The following is a 12,350-nucleotide window of genomic DNA, read 5'->3' as shown; positions in this document are numbered from 1 at the left end:
GTAAAGAGAAAGATAACAAAGCCATAAGAGAGGAGAGGTGAGAACAGGGGGGGGGGTAGAAGAGACAGGTAAGAAAATAGGAAATTACACACAAATAAAACCAACCATTACCCTCTTCTCAAACGGTAGGCCTATTACTCTGAAACTGTGCTATGCAGAAAGACAAATAATATATAAAGGGTAGGCCTATGCGAGAGGAAAAGAGAAAGAGACATAGAAGTAGAGAGAGAGAGAGAGAGAGCCTGATCCTAGCCCTGCCAGTGAGGGAATGAGAGCGAAAGAGAAACAGAGAAGCAGCTCAACAGAAGTATTGTGTCCCCTCCCTCTCTCTCACTGGTAGGCAGTCACACCCTTCTCTAGAAGCAGAGGGGAGTGGAGAGAGAGAGAAAGACACACACAATCTCGACGCACACACTCGTTCAATTCAATTCAAGGGGGCTTTACTGGCATGGGAAACATTGGATTACACGACCAAAGCAAGTGAAATAAACGATGCAGAAAAGTGAGGAGAAACCAAAAACTATTATCAACTGTGTAGCGTTTTTAACAATATGCAAATAGTTGTAATAGGAATAGTAGAGGAAGATCAATATGGGTTGTATTTACAATGTTTGTGCTCCACTGGTTGCCCTGTTTCCATAGCAACGGGTCACAAATCTTGCTGCTTTGACGGCACATTGCTGTATTTCGCCTAACAGATATGGGAGTTTATCAATGTTTGATTTGTTTTCTAATTCTTTGTGGGTATGATCTGAGGGAAATATGTCTCTCTAATATGGTCAGACATTTGGCAGGAGGTCAGGAATTGCAGCTCAGATTCCACCTCATTTTGCGGGCAATGGGCACATAGCCTGTCTTCTCTCTATGGCGATCTCTCTCAACAGCAAGACCATGGTCACGGAATCTGTACATAGTCAAGGATTTCCTTAATTTTGGGTCCGTCACAGTGGTCAAGTATTCTGACCCTGTGGATTCTCTGTTTAGGGCCAGATATCATTCCAATTTGCTCTGTTTTTTTGGTTGATTCTTTCCAGTGTCAAATAGCTACCTTTTTGTTTTCTCATAATTTGGTTGTGTTGCTGTCCTGGGGCTCTGTGGGGTCTGTTTGTGAACAGAGCACCAGAAACAGCTTGCTGAGGGGGCTCTTCTCTAGGTTAATCTCTCTGTAGGTGAGGGCTTTGTGGTGAAATGTGTGGGCATCGCTTCCTTTCAGGTGGTTGTAGCACTTAAAAACAGCTCTTTTCTGGATTTTGAACATTAGCGGGCATAGTCCTAAGTCTGCTCTGCAATGTACTGCTTGGGGTTTTGCTTTGTACATGAAGCTTATTTTTGAAGAATTCTGCATGCAATGTCATTTACAAAATAGCCTCCAACACTCTACTCAGGAAATTGGATGCAGTCTATCACAGTGCCATCCGTTTTGTCATCAAAGCCCCATATACTACCCACCGCTGCGACCTGTACGCTCTCGTTGGCTGGCCCTCGCTACATATTTGTCGCCAAACCCACTGGCTCCAGGTCATCTGTAAGTCTTTTCTAGGTAAAGCCTCGCCTTATCTCAGCTCACTGGTCACCATAGCAACGCCAACCCGTAGCAAGCGCTCCAGCCGGTATATTTCACTGGTCATCCCCAAAGCTAACACCCCCTTAGGCCACCTTTCCTTCCAGTTCTCTGCTGCGAATGACTGGAATGAATTGCAAAAATCACAATAGCATGTTCATTAGTTTATGTTACTGTAGGATACATGTCAAAACAAAAAACACCAACATTGAAGTGTTCAATACATTATTTTTGTGGGATGCCTTTGTCATGAAACAGAAAGCATGAAAAATTTTATTTTTACAACGACTAAATTACATACCCCAACCCCAGATGCACGGTGAGCAATTAGAAAACGTCAGTAGTGAAAGTCTGCACAAAGCCAACAATGGCATTGTAATGAATTTAAAAGTATTGATATGACAGCAGTCAAATAGTCAAGTATTGTCTGCACTTGTTCCAAACGTCGGATTCCATGGCAAATGTGTGTTTCCAGGCGCCTCGTTTCTTTGTCATCAAAATGGAGGTAACGCATGATCTCGCTGGAACGATTCCGTGACATGGTTTCCCACGTGTCTGAGCAGAAGCTCTCCATACACACGCGCGCTCCACCGAATGCTCCACGCACACACAGGACCGAAACGAACGCTTCCAGGTCGTCAACAGACAGCGTCTCAAATCAAATCAAATGTATTTATATAGCCCTTCGTACATCAGCTGATATCTCAAAGTGCTGTACAGAAACCCAGCCTAAAACCCCAAACAGCAAGCAATGCAGGTGTAGAAGTCTCAGGCAGTGTCTCCTGGCTCCCCGTGCACCTCAGCCACAGTACAGTGGGGCTGTACGTCCATGCCACATAAAACAACGAGTGCGTTGCCGATATTGACTTTAGCTTGAGATGCAGCGCCTGCTCGCTCCGTGGTGACAGTTAGTGCTGATAGCGGACCCGTAGCATTGTCACCGGCTGCCTTCGATACTGTGAACCATCAGATCCTCCTCTCCACCCTCTCCGAGTTGGGCATCTCCGGCGCGGCCCACGCTTGGATTGCGTCCTACCTGACAGGTCGCTCCTACCAGGTGGCGTGGCGAGAATCTGTCTCCTCACCACGCGCTCTCACCACTGGCGTCCCCCAGGGCTCTGTTCTAGGCCCTCTCCTATTCTCGCTATACACCAAGTCACTTGGCTCTGTCATAACCTCACATGGTCTCTCCTATCATTGCTATGCAGACGACACACAATTAATCTTCTCCTTTCCCCCTTCTGATGACCAGGTGGCGAATCGCATCTCTGTATGTCTGGCAGACATATCAGTGTGGATGACGGATCACCACCTCAAGCTGAACCTCGGCAAGACGGAGCTGCTCTTCCTCCCGGGGAAGGACTGCCCGTTCCATGATCTCGCCATCACGGTTGACAACTCCATTGTGTCCTCCTCCCAGAGCGCTAAGAACCTTGGCGTGATCCTGGACAACACCCTGTCATTCTCAACTAACATCATGGCGGTGGCCCGTTCTTGTAGGTTCATGCTCTACAACATCCGCAGAGTACGACCCTGCCTCACACAGGAAGCATATGTGGTCCTAATCCAGGCACTTGTCATCTCCCGTCTGGATTACTGCAACTCGCTGTTGGCTGGGCTCCCTGCCTGTGCCATTAAACCCCTACAACTCATCCAGAACGCCGCAGCCCGTCTGGTGTTCAACCTTCCCAAGTTCTCTCACGTCACCCCGCTCCTCCGCTCTCTCCACTGGCTTCCAGTTGAAGCTCGCATCCGCTACAAGACCATGGTGCTTGCCTACGGAGCTGTGAGGGGAACGGCACCTCAGTACCTCCAGGCTCTGATCAGGCCCTACACCCAAACAAGGGCACTGCGTTCATCCACCTCTGGCCTGCTCGCCTCCCTACCACTGAGAAAGTACAGTTCCCGCGCAGCCCAGTCAAAACTGTTCGCTGCTCTGGCCCCCCAATGGTGGAACAAACTCCCTCACGACGCCAGGACAGCGGAGTCAATCACCACCTTCCGGAGACACCTGAAACCCCACCTCTTTCAGGAATACCTAGGATAGGATAAAGTAATCCTTCTCACCCCCCTTAAAAGATTTAGATGCACTATTGTAAAGTGGCTGTTCCACTGGATGTCTTAAGGTGAACGCACCAATTTGTAAGTCGCTCTGGATAAGAGCGTCTGCTAAATGACTTAAATGTAAATGTAAATGTCACCGGCTTATTCTATCCAAACGGTGGCATCCCTTTCTAATGTCCAGCGTTTCCTTCGGTGGTGGCGCGGGCAACTGCTCAGAGAGCACAGATCTGGCTTTTTAACGCTTAGGCCTCGCGTGTATAGGTTGAGACGACGGAGGCCCAAGAATCAGAAGAATAATCATCAGAGATGTCATGATTCATTTCTTCCCCACCACCCGAGTGGTTTTCAGTCGGATGTTGTAGCAGTGCCGAAGCAGAACGCGTGTATCCATTCCGCTTGGTCTTTTTGCCATTGTAAATTCCGGACACTCTCACTGCGTCGGAGTCGACCGATAAGACTGAGTCGACTGCTACAGTGGCGCGTGGATTGATATAGGGTACATACCATTTTGAGATTAGAATTAGAATATGCCGTATCAATACTACGGAATGGCCAGCCCTGCTCTTCATTCACAACTGGCGATTACATAATTATGCATCGTTCGCCTCCCCTCGCTCATCAACTCACCCATTCGCCCCAATCATACTCGACTCCATTGATTTCATCTGTTATATGTGTGAAATGAGTTTATGTTCAGTTGAGGAAATTATCAGGGTGATTATCAACTGGGCACGGCACCTTCCAGTTCCACTGTCGGGAGGAGGAGGGGCAATGAGGGGAAACCTTTTTTTTTTAAATGACATGCCCTCTTAAAACTGGTTATAACTCCAGTTCTGTTTATGACATTACAATTCTAACAGCAATATGTTATATAGACTTATTTAGGAAATGGTCAGTCACAGTGGTATTCTGCCACTGTGTACTCTCTGTTAACACTAGATTCACTAAAGCATTCATTTGACTTGCTCATGATTTTCTATTTTTGTTATTACTCTGCCATTTTTTTAAAGTCACGCCCCCCTCTGTCCTTCACCAAAATGAAGGAAAGCTTTGACTATATACAGACTCGGTGAGCATAGCCTTGCTATTGAGAGAGGCTGCCGTAGGCAGACCTGGTTCTCGAGAGAAAACTGAGGTGCACTTCCTAACCTCCTGCCAAATGTATGACCATATTAGAGACACAATACAGTGCCTTCAGAAAGTATTCACACCCCTTCACATTTTCCACATTTTGTTGAGTTACAACCTAAATTTAAAATGGATTAAATTGAGATGTTTGTCACTGGCCTACACACAATACCCCATCATGTCAAAGTGGAATTATGGCACCATTTTCATTTACCGGACATTTAAGAAATGGACTGGATTCATATGCATCGGTTGCGCAACCAGATTAGAGCGTCCACCCCCCTGCTCAGAATGCCAGAAATCACTTTTACTTTATGTTAATTCATCTTAACAGAACATGCAACTGCAATGCAACGGCGTGCATCCTTCTTACCGAATACCCATGAGCTGTTACAACACATAGGTGGCACTTCCGTATGGCTAGGGGAAGCTTTCCCTAAAGTACACTGAATTAGCCTAAATAGCTTATATACATAAGTAAATTATATCGCAACATAAAAAAAAAATACAATCTCAGAAAAACAGTTTGGAAAATGAAATGGCTATTGGTGTAAATAGAAGACAACGAAAAGACTCCAATCTGTCTTTTAACTATGAAAATTCTCAACCTAAAGTTATTGGCACCACTAGAGTACATCAGCCATCTATCTCCCCGGTAAATGTGCATATTCACGGTCTGTCATTGGGTCAGTGCTACGTTTGCTTGTTTTAAGGACCATCATTTTTTCTTCCAGGTTAGATGGACGCCATATTGTATTTGTCTCTCCCAATAACTGCCTGCATTTTTGGTTTCGATTTTGTCGAGGCTACTTTAAAGCCAGGTAAGACGTGCTTCAAAGTATGTAGTGAAATGTCCAGCTGGATAGTGTTTCCTCTGACACGTTGGTGCGGCCGGCTTCCGGGTTCAGTGAGCATTGTATCAAGAAGCAGTGCGACTTGGCGGGGTCGTGTTTCAGAGGATGCAAGGCTCTTGACCTTTGACCTCTCCCTAGTCTGTAGGGCAAGACTTTAATTACCAATTGGATAACAAGAATTGGGGAGAAAAAGGGGTAAAAGTGCCAAAAAATGTATAGAAATAAAACGTAAAAATCCTTAAGAGTCTATTGATACACCCGTGCGTTTATCTGAATAACATAATAAAACAATCCCCATCAAAATGTCAGTTGAAACTAGAGATACCTTTTTTTTTGTATTGGCTGCATCCGCCTATGTCGGCCGTCCGCATCTGCGGGGGAAGGTGGCCGAGCTACAGCGGTGTTTGTCAGACCATGAGACATCCAGAAAACATGACCCCACTGTGTAAAGGGGAGACTCTCACAAACAGATGGTGTTCTCCGTTTTGCTCTACGACCAACACAAGTGTCACGGGACTCATCTGAAGCTAACCCATACAAATGAATGGAAGTATGGAGGTAGATGATTCTAACAAAAATAAGGGCTTCAATATGTGACCATCTCGATACATTCCCATATGTTAGCTTAGTGGAAGCTAGCAATGATCAACAACCAATTTGACAGTGTTTGAAGAAGAACTTTGAAAATAATAAAATGGGCAAATGTAGCCCAATCCAGATGTGGAACACTCTTGGAGACTTACCCAGAAACCCTCACAGCTGTCATCTCTGCCAAATGTGTTTTTAGCATGTAGTGACTCAGGGGGTTGAATACTTATCTAATAATGATGTGAATATTAGTGTTTTTTTCCCACTTTGACATCAAGAGTATTTTGTGCAGATCACTAGCAAGAAATGACACAGTTTAATCCCATTTAATAACACAACAAATGGGAATAAAGTCCAGGGGTGTGAATACTTTCTGAAGGCTCTGTAGCACATTTCCCACCGATTACACAGACTTGAATTTGAAAACAAATCCAATCTTGATAAACTCCCATATCTATTAGATGAAATACCACAGTGTTCCATCACAGCAGCAAGATGTGTGACCTGTTGCCACAAGAAAAGGGCAACCAGTGAAGAACAAACACCATTGTAAATACAACCGAAGGTAAACATGTGTCCCATGCCAATAAAGCCCATTGAATTGAATTGAGAGAGAATGAGTTGGCTGCAATATGGAAATGTTTAGGTGTGGGGGTGGGGAAGGAGGGAAGGAGGGAGGGAGGAGGAGCAGCCATGTGACCCAGCTGCAGCAGATTCCTCACAGAGGTGTGGTCCCCCAATCAGCCTAGGTGTGGCTCCACTCACACACACACACACCCCATCCCCCCACTACACAGACACCCCATCCCCCACTACATACACACCTCCCCCCACCACACACACCACTTCCCCTTCACACATGCTGTCCTCTCCCAATGACCATTGTAGAGGAACAGAGACCCCTCTATAGTCACAAAAGTAAGCAGTGAGCTCAATGTGATGTGACACCTCTGACTAGCTAGCTAACCACAACAGACAGAGAGCAGTAGATCCACAAAGAGTCAGCCCTGTTTGTCCCACTACAAGTAGAGAGGGAGGGAGGAGAGTGTGGGGTGGGACCCCAGCCCTGTTTGTCCCACTACAGGAAGTTACAGAGAGAAAGGGAGGAGGGGTGGGAGGGTCCCACTACAGGAGTTACAGAGGAGGGGGGGGGGGGGGGGGGGGGTGGGACCCCAGCCCTGTTTGTCCCACTACAGGAAGTTACAGAGAGAAAGGGAGGAGAGGGTGGGGTGGGACCCCAGCCCTGTTTGTCCCACTACAGGAAGTTAGAGAGAGAGGGAGGGGAGGGTGGGACCCCAGCCCTGTTTGTCCCACTACAGGAAGTTACAGAGAGAGAGAGGGAGGGGAGGGTGGGACCCAAGGGGTGGGTGGGACCCCAGCCATGTTTGTCCCACTACAGGAAGTTACAGAGAGAGGGGGAGGGAGGAGAGGGTGGGGTGGGACCTCAGCCCTGTTTGTCCCACTACAGGAAGTTAGAGAGAGAGAGAGGGGGGAGGGGTCCCCAGCCCTGTTTGTCCCACTACAGGAAGTTACAGAGAGAGAGAGGGGAGGGGTGGGTGGGACCCCAGGGGTGGGTGGGACCTCAGCCCTGTTTGTCCCACTACAGGGAGTTACAGAGAGAGAGAAGGTGGGGTGGGTGGGACCCCAGCCCTGTTTGTCCCACTACAGGAAGTTACAGAGAGAGAGAGAGGGAGGGAGGAGAGGGTGGGGTGGGACCTCAGCCCTGTTTGTCCCACTACAGGGAGTTACAGAGAGAGAGAAGGTGGGGTGGGTGGGTGGGACCCCAGCCCTTGGGTGGGACCCCAGCCCTGTTTGTCCCACTATAGGAAGTTACAGAGAGAGAGAGAGGGAGGGAGGAGAGGGTGGGGTGGGACCCCAGCCCTGTTTGTCCCACTACAGGAAGTTACAGAGAGAGAGAGAGGGAGGGAGGAGAGGGTGGGGTGGGACCCCAGCCCTGTTTGTCCCACTACAGGAAGTTACAGAGAGAGAGGGAGGGAGGAGAGGGTGGGGTGGGACCTCAGCCCTGTTTGTCCCACTACAGGAAGTTACAGAGAGAGAGAGGGAGGGGTCCCCAGCCCTGTTTGTCCCACTACAGGAAGTTACAGAGAGAGAGAGGGAGGGGTGGGTGGGACCCCAGGGGTGGGTGGGACCCCAGCCCTGTTTGTCCCACTTACAGGGAGTTACAGAGAGAGAGAAGGTGGGGTGGGTGGGTGGGACCCCAGCCCTGGGTGGGACCCCAGCCCTGTTTGTCCCACTACAGGAAGTTACAGAGAGAGGGGGAAGAGAAAGTAGAAGGCAGAAGGGGGAAGAGAGCATGGGGAGAGAAAGAGGGCGGGATAGAGGGAAGGGGAACAGAAACAAGACAGGGAGTGAAAGGGACAGCAAGGTTGGGATAGAGGGAGGGAATGAGGGGCAGAAAGAAAGATGAAGAAAAAGAGAGAGCATGATGAGTGTGAGAGAGGGGAAGACCGTGTGTGACAGAGAGGGAGAGGGGGGAACAGAGTGACTATTTGGGTCAGTGCTCTTCCCTCCTCTCCTCCCCTGTCCCTCCTGCTCCCCCTCTCGTCCCCTGTCTCCACACCTCGTGGCTGCCTAGCTGTGTCCCTCCCTGTGGGTACCGCACGTGGGCACAGTGTGGCCTCTCGTCTGGAACACACACGCCTATATCCCACAGACACAAAATTGGACACAGGAGTCTCTGGGACCATTGTGGCTTTAACCTTTTGCGTGTAGGGGGCAGTATTTTCATTTTTGGCTAAAAAACATATCCATTTGAAACTGCCTATTTCTCAGCCCTAGAAACTAGAATATTCATATAATTAGTCAGATTAGTCAGATTTGGATAGAAAACACTCTAAAGTTTCCAAAACTGTAATAATATTGTCTGTGAGTATAACAGAACTGATATTGCAGGCGAAAGCCTGAGGAAAATCCAATCAGGAAGTGCTCCCTATTTTGAAACCTCTATGTTCCTATGCATGCCTATCCTCCATTTAAAGGGATATCAACCAGATTCATTTTGCTATGGCTTCCCTAAGGTGTCAACAGTCTTTAGACATAGTTTCATGCTTTTATTTTGAAAAATGAGCGTGAAGGATCACATTGCGTAAGTGGAGAGGTAGGGGCTCTCAGAGTGAGTTTTGCACAACTGAGTAAAGCCGCCATTGCTTCTCCCGCTGTTATTGAAAAACCTACAGACTCGGTTGATATTTTATCAAATATATATTTTAAAAACAACCTGAGGATTGATTATAAAAAAATGTTTGACATGTTTCTGTGGACATTATGGATATTATTTGGAATATATGTCTGCATTGTCGTGACCGCTCTTTCCTGTGGATTTCTGAACATAACGTGACAAACAAACGTCGGTATTTTGGGTATAAAAATCATCTTTATGGAACAAAAGGAACATTTGTTGTGTAACTGGGAGTCTCGTGAGTGAAAAAATCCAAAGATCAAAGGTAAATGATTTTTTTGATTGCTTTTCTGATTTTCGTGACCTAGCTACTTAATGCTTAGTGTACATAATGTTATACGATGCTATCTATAAACTTACACAAAGGCTTGGATTGCTTTCGCTGTAAAGCATAATTTCAAAATCTGAGACGACAGGTGGATTAACAAATGGCTAATCTGTGTTTTCCTATACTGCCCTTGTGATTTCATGAATAGGAATATTATTTGACTGTGGCGCTATGCTATTCAGCGGTTGCTGATGACAATTATCCCGCTACCGGGATGGATAGCGTCAACAAGTTAACAGCACACAGTGACACAAGGCCCATCACAGTGCCATCCATTTTGTTACCAAAGCCCCATATACTACCCACCACTGCGACCTGTATGCTCTCGTTGGCTGGCCCTCGCTACATATTGGTCACCAAACCACTGGCTCCAGGTGATCTATAAGTCTTTGCTAGGTAAAGCCCCCCTTATCTCAGCTCACTGGTCACCATAGCAACACCCACCCGTAGCACGTGCTCCAGCAGGTATATTTCACTGTTCACCCCCAAAGCCAACTCCTTAGACCGCCTTCCCTTCCAGTTCTCTGCTGCCAATGACAGGGACGAACTGCAAAAATCACTGAAGCTGGAGACTTATATCTTACCGATCGCTGCACCTGTACACAGCCCATCTGTAAATAGCACAACCAACTACCTCATCCCCATATTATTATTTACCCTCTTGCTCTTTTTGCACCCCAGTATCTCTACTTCATATCATCATCGGCACATCTATCACTACAGTGTTAATGATAAATTGTAATTATTTCGCCTCTATGGCCTATTTGTTGCCTTACCTCCATAATCTTACTACATTTGCACACACTGTATAAAGATTGTTTTCTACTGTATTAAAGACTGTACGTTTGTTTATGTGTAACTCTGTGTTGTTGTATGTGTTGAACTGCTTTGCTTTATCTTGGCCTGGTCGCAGTTGTAAATGAGAACTTGTTCTGAACTGACCGACCTGGGTAAATAAAGGTGGAATAAAAAAACAATTAAAAAATGGCCATTGGCTATGAGGTAAGGAAAATGGGACAGATCCAGAATGAAGGAAATGACAGTATGTTGTCTACTTTAACGCAACTTCATGTTTGTTCAGTATGAGGTAAGACAGTATATGGTTTACCATCGCGACTCACAGATGACACGGCTGACACAAATAGAAGACCACAACCAAGAGGTGACTGAGGGGAAGAGAACACAGACAGACACATAATAAAAAAAACACACACGGACACACACACACACACATAAATTACACCACATATACAGCAAACACACACACACATAAATTACACCGCATATACAGAAAACACACACACACACGTGCACACACAGTGACCTGGCCTTGCCCCCTCTCCTCCAGTTTCAGTCCTGCCTCTCAGTGGCTGCTATGAAGTCTGCCACTCTGACCTCTGTGTGTTCTGCTTAACAGTCATAATGAATTAAGGAGCATAATTGTAGTGGGCACTCTGGACACACACAGTCTTCCTCTGGTGGAGAGTAGCTGATCAAGAAACTTCCATGTAAGAGAGAAAACGTCCTGTTTACCATGCAGGCAGATGAGGGAGGGAGGTTTCTAGGCTCTAGTCTTAGGTTCTGCAGGCAGATGAGGGAGGGAGGTTTCTAGGCCCTAGTCTTATGTTCTGCAGGCAAATGAGGGAGGGAGGTTTCTAGGCTCTAGTCTTAGGTTCTGCAGGCAGATGAGGGAGGGAGGTTTCTAGGCCCTAGTCTTATGTTCTGCAGGCAAATGAGGGAGGGAGGTTTCTAGGCTCTAGTCTTAGGTTCTGCAGGCGGATGAGGGAGGGAGGTTTCTAGGCTCTAGTCTTAGGTTCTGCAGGCGGATGAGGGAGGGAGGTTTCTAGGCTCTAGTCTTAGGTTCTGCAGGCAGATGAGGGAGGGAGGTTTCTAGGCCCTAGTCTTATGTTCTGCAGGCAAATGAGGGAGGGAGGTTTCTAGGCTCTAGTCTTATGTTCTGCAGGCAGATGAGGGAGGGAGGTTTCTAGGCTCTAGTCTTAGGTTCTGCAGGCGGATGAGGGAGGGAGGTTTCTAGGCTCTAGTCTTAGGTTCTGCAGGCGGATGAGGGAGGGAGGTTTCTAGGCTCTAGTCTTAGGTTCTGCAGGCGGATGAGGGAGGGAGGTTTCTAGGCTCTAGTCTTAGGTTCTGCAGGCAGATGAGGGAGGGAGGTTTCAAGGCTCTAGTCTTAGGTTCTGCAGGCGGATGAGGGAGGGAGGTTTCTAGGCTCTAGTCTTAGGTTCTGCAGGCGGATGAGGGAGGGAGGTTTCTAGGCTCTAGTCTTAGGTTCTACTAGGCTCATAAGCTCTACCACTGTTTGCTTTTCCTCCTAGAGCACCGGGTGAGAGGAGAAGAGGGCGAGGAAAGAGGAGAGGAGTGGCCACATGAGATGATGAGAAAAATAAGATACTGTACGGGTATGAGAGGGAACAGAGAGCTGGAGGGGTAGTAGGAGAGAGAGGAGAGGGAACAGAGAGCTAGAGGGGTAGTAGGAGAGAGAGGAGAGGGAACAGAGAGCTAGAGGGGTAGTAGAAGAGAGAGGAGAGGGAACAGAGAGCTAGAGGGGTAGTAGGAGAGAGAACAGAGAGCTAGAGGGGTAGTAGGAGAGAGAGGAGAGGGAACAGAGAGCTA

At 47.4% G+C, this 12,350-nt stretch overlaps 1 protein-coding gene across 3 annotated transcripts in view; it reads right to left on the bottom strand.

Annotated features, from left to right (window-relative positions):
* The window catches only part of klf8 (Kruppel like factor 8), a 112,141-nt gene that overhangs the window by 53,406 nt on the left and 46,385 nt on the right, over positions 1-12,350 (bottom strand). The window lies entirely within an intron of this gene.

This window comes from Oncorhynchus nerka, linkage group LG23 (genome assembly GCF_034236695.1).
Source record: "Oncorhynchus nerka isolate Pitt River linkage group LG23, Oner_Uvic_2.0, whole genome shotgun sequence".
Classification (NCBI taxonomy): Eukaryota; Metazoa; Chordata; class Actinopteri; order Salmoniformes; family Salmonidae; genus Oncorhynchus; species Oncorhynchus nerka.
This window is presented reverse-complemented; position numbering and strand designations above follow the sequence as displayed.